This window comes from Dasypus novemcinctus, chromosome X (assembly GCF_030445035.2).
Source record: "Dasypus novemcinctus isolate mDasNov1 chromosome X, mDasNov1.1.hap2, whole genome shotgun sequence".
In the NCBI taxonomy this organism is placed as follows: domain Eukaryota; kingdom Metazoa; phylum Chordata; class Mammalia; order Cingulata; family Dasypodidae; genus Dasypus; species Dasypus novemcinctus.
In genome coordinates this window covers 92,413,291-92,428,933 of record NC_080704.1, presented here as the reverse complement: position 1 = coordinate 92,428,933, position 15,643 = coordinate 92,413,291, and positions in this window count along the sequence as shown.

The following is a 15,643-nucleotide window of genomic DNA, read 5'->3' as shown; positions in this document are numbered from 1 at the left end:
TGGTGTTGTATCCCTCTAGGGCACTTTAAGTATCTATTATTTTGCCATTTTGCTATGTTCTTTTCTTTTTATGCTTTCAAATTCTTCTTTATATTCACACATTATCTTCTAAATAACCTTTATCTCCTTATGCATATTTTCCGTCCCTTCCTAGAATTTATTTAGAAGATCTGTTTGAATGTCTTAGATTAGTTTTTCCAACTTATGTGCCTCCTCTGACACATCATACTGTTCCCTAGCCTGAAATATATTTTAATGTTTCTTGTTTTGACTTGCAATATTTTTCTTTCTTTTATTTTCTTTCTACTTTATTTTTTTAAATGTTACATTCAAAAAATATGAGGTCCCATATACCCCCCATCACACCCATGCCACCCCACACACATCAAAAATCTCTTCCACCATTGTGGCATATCCACTGCACCAGGCAAATACATTCTGGAGAATCACTGCAGCACATGAATAGTGGTCCACATTGTAGTCCACACTCTCCCCCAGTCAACCCATTGGGCCATGACAAGACACACAACTTCCAGAATCTGTCCCTGCAATACCACCTAGGACAACTGCAAATCCTGAAAATGTCACCACACCATATATCTTCTTCTCTCTCCCGACTATCAGCAGACACCGTAGCCACCTTCTCCACATCACAACTACAATTTCTTTTCTTACTAATCACAATAGTTCCCCATCAGAACACTAGTAAGTCCACTCTAATCCATAATCTACTCCTCCATCTGTGAACCTGGGATGTCTATGTCCAGTCGCCCTCTACATCAAGAAGGTGTTTAGATTCCACATGGATGATAGATGCAATTCTCCTGCTTGCAGCTGTAGGGGCACTCTTGGCTCCTGGTGTGGTGGTAGACCCTCTTCACCGCCCTGTCAATGGCCAGGGTAAGTCCAATAAAACATAGGGTTAGCAGCTGCAAGTCTGTTGATGACAAGGGCCTGGCAGTCACATAGACAGTTCAGAGATTCAGGTCTCCTGAGTATACATCAACCCAAGTGCGAACCAAAGGTCCTGTAAAAGTAACAGAAGAGGCTTGTGTAGAAAGGTTATATCTGAGTCCAAATCCATCACTCACAGGAACACAAACTCCAAAGTAGGTCCAGCTGGCATGGCCCTGAACTCCAGAGCCATCTGCTTTGGCCATAGAACCTGTGGGTCACTGCAGCCCTCAGGAAAACCAGCACCTGGGTTTCCATTTACCTTGGCTATTTCTGGTATGCTGCTGAGGCATGCATAAGCATCAAACCCTGATGACCTCCCATCTATTTTTTTGGAGAATCTTAGCCATATAAATTCCCTTGTCCTTTCCTTTTCCCCTTTTTATCCAAAGCCAAAAAGCTGTTTTGAACACTTGATATTACATGTAGCCTGAGATATTCTGCCGGTCTTTTTGTAGTTACATCATAAACTGGTTCATGGTAGTAATCCCTTGGTACCAGGGAGGCTCATCATCAGGAGTCATGTCCCATGCTGAGGGAAAGGCAATGCATCTACATGCTGAGTTTTGCTTAGAGAGTGACCACATTCGAGCAACATGGAAGCTCTCAGGAGGTAACTATAAGCCACCACATAGCTATAGGCCTAGTTCATATTTCAGGCACACAGACCCATAACTGGAGTCATCAGTATCAAGGGTTCATCATTGAACCATCCATCTTTATTGATCTTTGCCATTGCACTTGGGGGATTGTTGTTGTTCCATTGGAGAATGTGATAGAGCTCCCCTGGTCAGGAATTCAGCACTCTCTCATCTGTCGTTTCCAACTGAAACCACTATGAAAATATCCAAACCTTTCTATGTACCCTGAATACATGCCCTGGAAAACACCCTCCCAACCATTTGCCCCCCACCAATGACACCCCACACAAGTTCTCCTCTTCTGCCATATTTGAAACTCTCTGTAGTACAAAAACTCTTCAAAAGGGAAGCCCAATATATTGCCAGGTTCCATTAATAGAAAAATGAAATAAAGTGATGAGTTTAAAGGTTAGATATAGAATACATAGAAATTTAGAAAAAGTAAATAAAGGAAAAATAAATTGGGGTATCGAAATGAAAAATGAAAAGCTTTGTTTTTTGACATTTTGCATTTCATCACTGCTACAGGTGTTGCCCTGCATGTACAGTGGCAAGGCAATTACTTCATTTCTTCCTCAGTGTCTACCTCCTTTCTTTCTTTTTTCATGATTATTAATTTCTCTTGACGTAAGGTTTAGGTTACAGTAATTCCCATATACAATATAAAGTACTCCCACATATCCAATATCAAACACTTTGTCCCTTCCCCAACAGTGATCTTTTTATATGTTCATATTATAATTGCTGTCATTAAAGTACAGATACTGAAATGATAGCTTACAAACATTGTTCCATCTGAGTTTACATTATGGTTTATGTTTTAGACTATACAATTTTCTAAATTTTTAGTTATCTTATGTTCTACATTATGGTTTACATTTTAGCCTATAGAATTCTATATCTTTTTGGTGTAATTTAACAAGACCTATATCCACCATGGCATGATCTTTTGGAACACTTCCATTGCCCCATAGTTACCTGATTCCATGTATTCAACACCTGTTTACCCCTCCCCTCAGGGCACACCATGACATTCAATCTTCATTACTTGAAGGAACATATTCAGAGATAATTGCAAAAATGTTGAGGGCTTGACATACTTAACTGCACTAATCCATTGGCAACCACCGATTCTCTCAATAGATAGAATGCGCTCTGTTAGAGAACATCAGTCCTCCCCAGAATGTGGGTATACCTTCATTCTTATTGTATTGGTCTCTACCCAATGATATAATCCACTATGACAAAATGAGCACTCACACACTCCCCAGAAGCTTGCCCTGTGTCAGATGCCCCCCCCCTTAAACATCCCAAACAGGCAACCTTACATATTATGTGCTCTAAAATGTTTTCTCTGCACCACAATTCCAACCACATACCTTACAAGCTCCAATGATCAAATGTTCCCTTCATCCTCTCCCCAATTTCTTGGGCAATCTGACCCATCCTACCATGCCTAGCACCCCTAAAGCCCACGCAGCCACACCCAACGTTATCCTGATGCCCCCATTTTATCCCTTCCCTGTACTGATATTTACCTCCAACTAATAATAGATTTCACCCAAGTAGCTGTCAGCTCACAACCTTCCTCTAACTTCCACCTACCTTAAAGTTTATCATCTAATCTCTAGCTCTCTGAGACAGCTTGGTTTACTTACTTCATATCAGAGAGGTCATGTAATATTTGTCCTCCAATGCCTGCATTGCTTCACTCAACATAAGGTTGTCAAGATTCATCCAAGTTATCACATGTGTTTGTACTATATTTTTTTCTTATAGTTGAATAGTATTCCATGTATGTACATACCACATTTTATTTATTCATTCATCTGTTGATGGACTTTTGGGTTAATTACAACTTTGGGCAACAGTGAATAGTGCTGCTATGAACATTGGTGTGCATATATCACTTTGTGTCCTTGTTTTCACAACTTTTGGGTACATACCTACCAGTGGAATTGCTGGATCATATGGCAAATCTATAGCTGTTTTTTTTAAGAAATCACCAAACTGTCCTCCAGAGTGCCTGGATCCTTCTACATTCCCACCAGAAGTGGATGGGCATTCCCATTCCTCCACATCTTCCTCAACAACTGTAGTCTTTTGTTTTGTTGATAGCTGTCAGTCTTAAGGGAGTAAGAAGGTATATCATTGTAATTTTGATTTGCATTTCCCTAATAGCTAGGGATTTTGAGCATTTTTATATGTTTTTTAGCCATTTGTATATCATCTTTGGAGAAGTTCAAATTTTTTTTTCCATTTTTAAATGGGCTGTTTGTCTTTTTATTTTCAAGATATAAGAATTATTTATATGTGCAAGATACAAGTCTCCTATTAGATATATGTTTACCAAATATTTACTCCCATTGTACAGGCCCTCTTCTCAATTTCCTGACAAACTCCTTTGAGGTGCAGAAGGCTTTAATTTTGAGGAAGTCCCATTTATCTTTTTGTTCTTTTACTGCTCGTGCTTTTGGTGTGAATTTCATGAAGCCGTTTCCTATTACAAGGTCGTGTAGATGCTTCCAAACTTTGCTTTACAAGGTCTTTGTGGTCTTGGTTATTATATTTAGGTCTTTGATCCATCTTGAGTTGAATTTGTTTAAGGTGTAAGTTGGTAATCATCTTTCATTTTTACATAAGGATATCCAGTTTTCCATGCTTCATTTGATGATGAGGCCATTGTTTCCATTTGAGAGGTTTTGGTGGCCTTGTAAAATACCATATGACTGTATATATGAGGATCTATATCAGAACTCTCATTTTGGTTCCATTGGTCAATGTTTCTATCCTTGTGCTAGTCCCATACTGTTTTCACTACTGTAGCTTTGTAGTAATTTTTGAAGTCAGTTGTTGTGATTCCTCCAATTTCATTTTACTTTTTAAATACGTCTTTGTCTATTCAGGGCCTCTTTCCTTTCCAAATAATTTTCATAGTTAGTTTCTCTAGTTCATTAAAGAATGCTGTGTTGATTTTCATTAGGATTGCATTGAATGTGTCGATCAGTTTTGGTAGGATAGACATCTTGACAATATTTGCTATTCCTATCCATGAACAGGGAATATTCTTCCATTTATTTAGGTCTTCTTTGATTTCTTTATAGTTTTCTGTTTATAAATTTACTCTTTAGGTAAATTTATTCCTAGGAATTTGATTTTTTAATTTACTATTGTGAATGGTATTTGATTCCTGATTTCCTCTTCAGATTTCTCATTATTGGTGTACAGAAATGCTACTGATTTTTGTGCATTGATCTTGTAAACAACGACTTCATTAAACTTATTTATAAGTTCTAGAAGCTTTGTTGTAGACTTCTCAGGGTTTTCTATGTATAGGATCATATCATCTGCAAATAGTGAGATTTTGACTCCTTCCTTTCCAACTTGGATGCCTTTTATGTCTGGTTCTTGCCTCAGTGCTCCAGCAAGAAATTCTAAGACAATGTTAAATTGAAGGGGTGACAGTGGTGATCCTTGTCTTGTTCCTGACTTTAGAGGGAAAGATTTTAGGATTTCACCATTGTAAATTATGTTAGCTGTGGGTTTTTCATATATACTCTTTAACATGTTCAGAAAGTTTCCTTCTATTCTGATCTATTGCAGTGTTTTTATCAAGAAATGGTGCTGTATTTTGTCAAATGCTTTTTCTGCAGCTATAGATATGATCATGAGATATTTTTCCTTCAATCTGTTTATGTGGTGTATTACATTAATTGATTTTCTTATGTTGAAACATCCTTGCATACCAGGAACGAACCCCACTTGGTCATGGTGTATATTTGTTTAGTATATTGTTGAATATGATTAGCAAGTATTTTGGTGAGGATTTTCAAGACAAGGTTCATTAGAGAGATTCTTCTGTAATTTACCTTTCTTGTGGTGTCTTTATTTGGCTCTGATACTAGAGTAATGTTGGCATCATATAATGAGTTAGGCAATGTTTCTTCTGTTTCAATTTTTTGGAAGAGTTTAAGCATGATTGGTGTTAGTTCTTTCCGGAAGGTTTTGTAGATTTTGTCCATGAATTCATCTGGCCCAGGTCTCTTTATAGTTGGGAGGATTTTAATCACTGATTCTATCTTTTTACTTCTGATTTCTTTGTTGAGATCATCAAATTCTTCTTTTGTCAATGTAGACTGCTTATGTGTTTCTAGGAATTTGTCCATTTCCTCTAAATTGTTGTTTTTGTTGGAATATAGTTTTTCAAAGTATCCTCTTAGGATAGTCTTTATTTCCGTGGGATCAGTGATGATATCTCCTTTCTCATTTCTTATTTTGTGTATTTCCATCTTCTCTCTATTTTTCTTTGTTAATATAGCTAAGAGTTTGTCAATTTTATTGAATTTCTCAAAGAACCAGCTCTTGGTTTTGTTTATTTTTTCAAGTGCTTTCTTATTTTCTATTGCAGTTAATTCTGCTCTGATCATTGTAATTTATTTCTTCTTCCATTGGGGTTAGTTTGTTGTTTTTTAACTAATTCTTCCAAGTGTGCATTTAGTTCTTCAACTTTAGCTCTTGCTTCTTTTTTGATGTATGAATTTATGGCTAAAAATTATCCTCTCAGTACTGTTTTTACTTCATTCCATAAGTTGGTTAATGTCATGGGATCATTTTCATTAGTTTCAAGGTAGTTATTAATTTCTTTTGAGATTTCCTCCTTGACCCACTCTTTTTTAAACAGTGTGTTTTTTTTAATTAAAATTATTTATTTTTACGAATTACACTCAAAAAATACGAGGTCCCAATCAACCCCACCGCCCCCACTTGACATAGATGTGCAATGGACACAACCAATCCAATGTCCACAGAGAAAATGTGGAATGGGTGTGGGAAGGGTAGCCATGGTGGCTGCTGGGTTTGGGGAATGGGAGGAAGAGATGAGATGTGGAGGCGTTTTCAGGACGTGGAGTTGTCCTGGGTGGTGCTTCACGGACAATAACAGTGTGTTTATTAACATCCAAATCTTGGTGCCAAATCTGGGTCCCTGGCCCTTGCTGATTTCCAGCTTCATTCCACTGTGGTCAGATAAATTATTTTGTATGATTTCTATTTTTCTGAATTCATTGAGGCTTTTTCTGTGGCTTAGCATGTGGTCTATCTTGGAGAATGATCCATGTGCACTTGAGAAGAATGTATATCCTGCTGTATTTGGGTGCAATGTTCTGTATATGTCTTTTAGGTCGAGCTCTTCCAAAATATTGTTCACAGTCTTTGTTTCTTTATTGTTTCTCTATTGAGATGTTCTGTCCAAAGATGATAGTGGTGTATTAAATTCCCGCACTATAATAGTAGGGGCATTCTATTTCTTCACTTAGTTTTCCCAGTGTTTGCCTCAGGTATTTGCAGGCACTTTCAATAGGAGGATAAATGTTTATGATTGTTCTTTCTTCTTGAAAGATTATCTCTTTCAGAAATATTTAGTGTCCATCTTTGTCTCTCACAATTGTCTCGCATTTAAAGTCTATTTTGTCTGACATTAATATAGCTACTCCTGCCCTTTTTGGTTATTGTTTGCTTGTAAGATTGTTTTCCAGCCATTCACTTTCAACCTCCTTGAATCCCTGGGTCTCAGATGTGTTTCTTGCAGACAGCATATAGATGGGTCCTATTTCCTTATCCAATCTTCCAGTCTATGTCTCTTGACAGATGAGTTTAATCCATTGACATTCAGTGTTATTACTCTCAAGAAATTACTTGTATTAGCCATATTTTCTTTGGATTTGTTTTCCTCATATTTTTTTATTTTCTTTTTCTGTCTTTGTCTTTTAATTGCTCTTACCACTCCTCCAACTCTGTCTCTCTTGTTTTTTCTTTCTTTCTTCCTACAGAACTCCCTTTAATATTTCTTGAAGGGCAGGATTCTTGTTGGCATACTTTTAAGTTTCTGTTTATCTGAGAATATTTTGAACTCTCCATCATTTTTGAATGGTAGCTTAGCTGGATAGAGTATTCTCAGTTGGAAATTTTTTTTTCTTTTCATTCCTTGCCTATGTCATACCACTCTCTTCTTGCTTCCATGGTTTCAGATGAGTAATCAGCACTTAATCTTAGGGAGCCTCCTTTATATGTGATGGTTCTTTTTTCTCTTGCTGCTTTTAATTCTTTCTTTTTCTTGAGCTTTGGATGACTTGACAATTATATGTCTTATGTTAGGCCTGTTGGGATTTACTCTCTTTTTGTGCGTTGTGTTTCCTAGACATGTACATTCATCTTCCTCATAAGGTTTGGAAAGTTTTCAGCCATTATTTCCTTCAACACCCTTTCTGCCCCCTTTCCCTTCTCTTCTCCATCTGGAATGCCAATAGTACATATGTTTGCACATTCTGCATTGTCATTCAGGTCCCTATGACCCTGCTGAATTTTTTCTATCTTTTTATCAACCAGTTCTACTATCTGTTTGATTTCAGATGTACTGTCTTCCATATCACTTAATCTCTCCTCTGCCTCTTCGTATCTGCTGTTATTTGCTGAGAGTGTATTTTTGATTTCTTGAATTGTGCTGTTCATCACCATCATATCCATTATCTTTTTGCATATGATTGCAATTTTATCTGTATTCTCTCCAATTGTTTTCTTCATATTATTCATTTCTTCCTTCACCTCATCAAATTGGTTCCTAATATATGTTTTGAGATCTTTTATTACTTGTTCTAAGTTCTGCTCCTCTTCCTGGTTTTTCATTTGTTCATTGGATTTGGGAATGTGTTCCTGATTATTGGTTTGGTTTGTAGTTTTTTGTTGCTGTCTGGTCATCATTTAATTTTTATGGGTTTAGTCAGTTGCTTAACTTCTTTGTCTAGTTTGGAGTTTAATTAGTTGTTTTTGCATGCCTTCTCTTTGTCACTTTGTTCTTCTTATTCTATTTCCTTGTTGTTGGCTAAGTTCACTTGAAGGAATATATTAGCACCAGAGAAAGTAAAAGGAATAAGAAAAGAAAATGAATGATAGTAGTATTGATCATAAATATTAACAGAGGAACCATGTAAGATATAGGAGAATGTATATTAGACTCATGTAAGGTATATAGATTTATAACAGTAAGGAAAGTAGACTATGTAAAATCTGAATATGGGGAAGAATACGTGTGAGTTAAAAGTCCTTCATGTTCAGGAGAGAGGGAAAGAGAAAAGAGAGGACAATAATATAAAGAGTGAATATAAGGCAGAAAACAGAAAAACGTATTAGTAATAAAAAGTCAAAAAATGGGGGGCAAACAAAGAGAGGTGTAATATAAGAAAAAAAATCAATGATGGAGGATAGAAAGATGTGGAGGTAAGGGAGTAGTGTTGGTGGCCAAAGTCAATACACAGAAAGGAGTAAATGAAGGATGAGGAAATACAGCAAATGTGAATCTTTCCCTATAACATCTAATGTAAGAATAAGAAAGGAGAGAAAGAAAGAATAAGAAAAGGGACTAAAGGGAGTGGGGAAGTAAGCAGGAAAAAGAAAAAGAGAAAGAAAGAAAAAAGAAAAAGAAAGATAAAAACTCCTTGGGGGGATAAAGAGGAAGTAAAACCAAGGAAAAACCACCAAATACTAACGAAAGTTTCAAGCAAGGAATCCTGTTTGTAGTTAAATAAAATGCTTAGGGATCTGACGTTCCCCCTTTTCTCTCTTCCTCACTTCCCTCTCTCCCAGGCAGCAGAAAAGCTGCCTGAGTGGTCCAGTAGGACATTCAAGTGGGTCCTTGTTGAGTCAGCTCTGCACAGAAAACAATGACTCAATTTCCAGAGAAAGAGTACCCATACCTCACCAGGAACCCCAAGTATGCCACTGGAGGCTTGGAAGGCACCTCCCATGGTCCCTCTCTCCTAGGTGTGCTATGAGAAGGCTTGTTAATTTTCTGACTCTACCCTCACCCAGGCAAAGCTTCTATCCCAGCGTATTTAGGTGAATCAGGCTCTCCCAGCAGATTCGACACTCCTCTCTTCCCAGACTCTCCCCAAGCCAGCTGGCATGCTCCTCGAAGAGCAAAAAAAGGAAAAAAGAAAAGAAAAAAGTGGAGGGAAACACCAGAAAATTGAACCCACATTAGCCAGGCCCCCCTACTGCACCCCCCCCCCCCCCACTGAATCCCTCCCACCTACTCAGTCAGTTCAAAACCGGAGGATCAAGGCCTTCCCAGAATTCCAGGAGTGCTGGATTTGGGAAAGGGAAGTTCGGGACTCTGCAGACCCAGGGCATGTAGGTCCATGGAAGACAGGCTATGGGGCCTCAGGGGACACTGACCTGTATACCATGCATCTGGGGACCATGGGACCCAGGAATGCCACCGCACAACCAACAGTTCTCAGGAAACACTGTGGCTCACAGCCCCATGGGGAAGGGTTCCGCCAGTCCATAGCTTCTGACCTCTGTACTGCAAGCTGCAATTATTCCTCTAGCAAGCACCACCTCTGCCACTCCCTCTCCCAATCAATGTCCACACACCTTCTCACCTGAAATCCCCCAAGACAGTCCACTCTTGCAAGTCTTCAACCCCACTCGGCTGCCTCTTTGCAGGAGAGACTGTAAGGTGCACCCGCTAAGATGCCATTCTGCCCCGCCTCTGCAATATTTTTCTTATGTGCTAGTATCTGATTCTCTTGATGAGTTAAATTTGAAGATTTGTTACTCCCTTTTACACAGGATTTTATTGTTGGATTTGTTTAAGGCTTTTCTTTGATACTTGGTCTAACTTATTGTAGACCTTTAGAATAAACCATGTTCTACTACTCAGATTTTCTCAACTCTTATTCATCTGATTCTTTTTTTGACATGCAGTACGATTTATTAGATTGCAGTTTTTATGCAATTGTTTCATCTCCAGGAGAGAGCTTCCTCTCCTCTTTTCCTTCCCTTGAAATTCTGATCTGTTCTTTTTAGTTTTCTGCAGTTCTTTTTCCCTAACTTCTATGATTTAAGTTTTCTCCCTCACTCAGTACTCCACTTTCTTTACACTTTTAAGTTATCAGATCGGTGCTAAATTGTAGCATTTCAGTTTAACCCCTACTTTTTTTCTGTGTTAGTTTTCTTCATCTAGTTTCTTCCTCAATCTGTACCCGAGCCAGAATGGGTCAATACAGAAATGTGGATCCCTTCAGAAAAGTCTATTTTGCCTTTAGGTATCCATCTGAAAAACTGGATTTTGTGAGGGCCCACCAGTTCATTTGAGCCTTTCTGCTGCAGACACTTTTTTCATTGTCCATGGGGGCTGTCTGATATGCAGCACTCCCCAGCAGCTCATGCTCAACACTGAGTCTCCATGGACTTAGCTCCCTGTGCCTGGATATTCATGGAGTTTTAATTCATTGCTCTGAGTCTATTATCTCAGGCTGAAGTGAGAGGGTGCCAGGCCATATTGCCTCAGGTTTGCATATGATTGAGCAAGAGAAGAGAAACCAGAGCTGATGGCAAATGGGTTGAAACTCTAACTGAAATATTTCTGTTTCTTCAACTCATCAATTGTGGAATCTCTGTCCAGTCACAAACTATCCTCCAGAGTTCTGAGGAAAAGAGAGAAATATTCATAGATTTTAACAGGAAAAGAAGACACAGGGAGAGAGAGATTATAAAGTGAAGGGAAGCAGAGATGCAATCAAGGAACCTCAAGTCCTTCGATAAGCCAGCATCAGACAAACTTTGGATATAGGGCTTATTCTTACCGATGACTTGATTTTGGGCTTCAATCCTTTGACACAGTGAGCCAATAAATTATTGTTGTTAAACCAATCCATTGTATAATATTTGTCATAGCAGCCTGTCAAATTAAGACATTAGATCAACATGCCCAGAAGGGTAAGGAAAGTAAAGAATACAGACAGAAATTATTGATAAAGGGAGAAGAGTCTTCAGTTGAGCCAGATAGGGTACTGGGAAGCTGGGTCAGTCTGAAGGCTTTCAGCATGAAGAACTATTAAGTAAATGTGAAAATACTTGTTTCAGCAATTTAAAAAAATGGGAGAAGTGGATTTGGCTCAACTGATATGGCATCTGCTTACCATATTGGAGGTCAAGGTTTCAAGCCCAGGGTCTCCTGACCCATGTGATGAGCTGGCCCATGTGGAGTTGTGATGTGCTCAAGGAAAGCCACATGATGCAGGGGTATCTCCCATGTAGGGGAACCCAGTGTACAAGGAGTCTGCAATGTAAGCAGAACTGCCCCAAGCAAAAAAAAAGTGCAGCCTGCCCAGGAATGGTGCCTCACACACAGAGAGCTGACACAGCAAGATGATGCAACAAAAAGAGACACAGATTCCCAGTGCTGCTGACAAGAATGCAAATGGACACAGAACATACAGTGAATGGACACAGAGAGCCGACAGTGGGGTCAAGAGGGAAGGGGAGAGAAACAAATAAATAATAAATCTTTAAATAAACAAAACAAAATAAAACCAAAAGGGGAATGGATTAGGTGAGAGACTGTGAGATCCAAACTGCTTCAGTCTGCATCCTTGTTACCCAATACCCTACCTGGCTTCAGCCTGTAATATGGAGAGACTGAGAATCAAATTGCCTCAACCTGCATCAAGGAAGTTTGTAGTGCTCAAAACTCTGGATCACCCCAATATCTCCGTTTGTGTGCTGCCCCTCAACTCCTCTGCACTGAAGGCCAGACTAAGCTTTATCTCTGTTCAATCATGATTAGTCCTTCACTCTGTGCAAGCTACCAGCTGGGAATTGTGACTCAAAGGCATAAAAAGCCTTTTAATTACCATCCTGAATCTCACTGTCTAGTGAAGCAGACCCTTCACTTCCAAGCTCTGCCTTTTTTCTATGTACTCATCCTTGAAATTAAGTAATGATGTTTTAGGTGGATTACTCTGTCAGTTGTGAAATAATTGTGCCTTTACAAAGTTAGTTAATTTCTGTGAGCTTAATTTTTCTAATCTGGAAAAAGAAAAATAATGCCTCCTTCACAGAGTTATTGTGAGGATTCAGGTGTATAAATCTGGTAAAGAATGAAGTTAACTCTCTATATGATATCTGTTATTAGTTTTGATAATTACAATGCTGACCACATAGTATATTTCCAGGCACATGATAATTATTCAATGATTATTATCTGCTATAAACAGTTATTTCTGACATGAATGATGACTATTAATTTTGTAATTTCTGAGGCTCACATTATTGCCATAAGGAATACTAGCATTAGCCATCCAGAGGATTACCCAATGCTATTTGTATTCATTTCATTGTGGGCCATTCTGGGTCTGGTGAAATAAACTCAGTCATTCTCATACTGTTCCACATATCAGAATCATTTGAGAAACATGTTTAGGAACATTTTGTTTGATACTATCTCCCATGATTCAGGATTCAGTAGTTCTAGAAGTGGTCTTCAAGAACCTGAATTTTATACAGTTGTCCTAATTGATACTGATGGAGATGATTCTTGTACTAAATTTTTGAGAAATCTGGCCTAACAACTCTCCAGGTCCCTTTTGGGGCTATGCTGGTTTTCTGAATTGTTTCTCATTTCTGTCTAATCTCCTCCCAAAGTATCATAAATATGAGAAGAAAATCTGAGATAAATTCCTACAAAGTCAGTGAGGATGGGGAAGAAAAATTAGCAGATATCTTGGAAAGAAAAGATTTAAGAAGGTGGAAGCAAAATTTTTTCAATTAGGTACATGTGGCTGCCCATAGCACAGAGGGCACTCAGGAAAGAACAGTGCTCCTAACACTTGATAAATTGGAGAAGGGGCCAGGCTGCAGATAGTGATGGGAAAAAAAGTGCAAAAAGATTTGAAGAGTTTAATTAACAAGCATGTGACAAAACTTTGCTAATTCAGTCTAAATGGCAGTTTGAATACCTTTTTAATTTAAAAAGTTTTAATTAAATTCCACAAGGATGATGGACACAATTCTCCTGCTTGCAGTTGGAGGCACTCTTGGGTCCCTGGTGTGGTGTTTGACCTATTTACCTTCTTGTTATCTGGCCAGGGTAAGTTCAATAAACCAGATGGTAGGCATTGCAAGTCTGCTGAGGCTCAGGGCCTGTCTGTCCAGGACAGCTCAGAGATTCAGGTCTCCTGAGTATATACTAACCCCAGCACTAACCACACGTCCAGTAAAAGTAACAGAAGAGGCAGGTGTAGAAAAGTCATATCTGAGTCCAACTGCATCACACTCAGCAACACAAACTCCAAAGTAGGGTCAACTGACATGGCCCTGAACTCCAAAGACATCTGCCATGACCATAGGACCTATGGGTCTCTGTAGCCCTTAGGAGAACCATTACCAGGTTTCCTATCTACTTTGACTATCTCTGGGACCCTGCTGAGGAGTATGTAAGCGTTACGGCTTTGATTACTTCCTGAATCTTTTTTGGAGCCTCAAAGCCATGTAAACTCATTTGTCTTTTCCATTTCTCCCTCTTATCCAAAGTCATAAAGCAGTTTTTATCTTGTGATATTACAAGTACATGAGATATTCTGTTGGTCTGAGTTGACCCTTTTACTCAAGGCCTTTTTCAAGTTACATCATCAGCCAGTGCTTGGTAGTAATCCCATAGTGCCATTCTTGGGAGTCATGTCCCACACGGGGTAGGAGATAATGCATTTACATGTTAAGTTTGTCTTAAAGAGTGGCCACGTTTGAGCAACATGGAGGCTCTCAGGAGGTAACTATTAGGCAAACTGCAGCTCTAGGCCTAGTTCATATTTCAGGCACACAGGTTCATAATCATAGCCATCGGCATCAAGGGCTCATTGTTGGACCATCAGTCTTTATTGGTCTTTGCCTTTGCATTTGGGGGATTATTGCTGTTCCATTGGGGAATGTGATAGAGCTCACCTGATTAGGAACTGAGTATTCCCTCAGTTGTCATTTTTAACTGAAACCACTATGAAAATATCCAAACATTTTTATGTACCCTGTATACATGCCCTGGAGAACTCCCTCCCTACCATGTGCTCCCTATCAGTAACACCCCACACCAGTGTTCCTCCCCTGCCATAGTTGAACCACTCTGTGGTCCAAAACTTCTTTAAAAATGAAACCTAATATATTGCCAACTTCCATTAATAGTAAAATGGAATATAATGATGGGTTTAAAGGTTAGATATAGAATACGTTCTAATTTAGAAAAATTAAAGTAAAAATAAATAGGGGTGTCAAAAAATGAAAAAGCTTAGTTTTTGATGTTTTCCCTTTCATCACTGATATAGGTATTGCCCTTTATGTACAGTGGCAAGGCAATTTCTTCCACTTATTCCTCAATGCCTACATTCTTTCTTTTTTTTCCTTTTTTCTACTTAATAAGTTTGTCTTCACAAAAAATTTACATTACAGTAATTCACACATACAGTATATGGTACTCCCACATATCCAACGTGAAACCCTTTGTTCCTTTCCCAGAAATAATTTTTTTACATGTTACATGTTGTTACATGATGGTCTAGAGGGGGAGTGGACATAACTATCCCAGGGTCTACAAGATGGAGGAATAGAGTATGGATTAGAGAAAAATTATGGATATTCTACTATGGAACTATTGTGATTAGCAATGGAAGAAATTATAGCAGTGATTTGGAGAAAGTGGACATGGTAGCTGCTGAGGGTAGGGAGAGGGAAGAAGAGATATGATGTGGGGGCATTTTCAGGACTTGGAGTTGTCCTGGGTGGTACTGCTATTACAGATGCTGGACATTTTATGTCCTGACATAGCCCGCTGGGTGTATATTGGGGGAGAGTGTAAACTACAATGTAAACCACTATCCACGTGGTGCAGCAGTGCTCCAAAATGTGTTCCCAAGTGCAATGAATGTGCCATGATGATGAAAAAGGTTGTGGATGTTGGAGGAGTGGGGTGAGGAGAGTGGGGGGTATAGGAAGAGCTCATATTTTTTAATGTAACATTTAAAAAAATAAATAAAAATTTTAATTAAAATAATATAATACTTTAAAACTGTTTTTAATTAATTTATTGAAATATGTAACCCACACATAGACATGCATAAGCAATCAGTGTATAGTACTAGCTGTGATCTTATAAAACAAACATATATAGCGTCATGTGTGACTCATAATTCACCTTACCACCAACACCTTACATTGTTGAT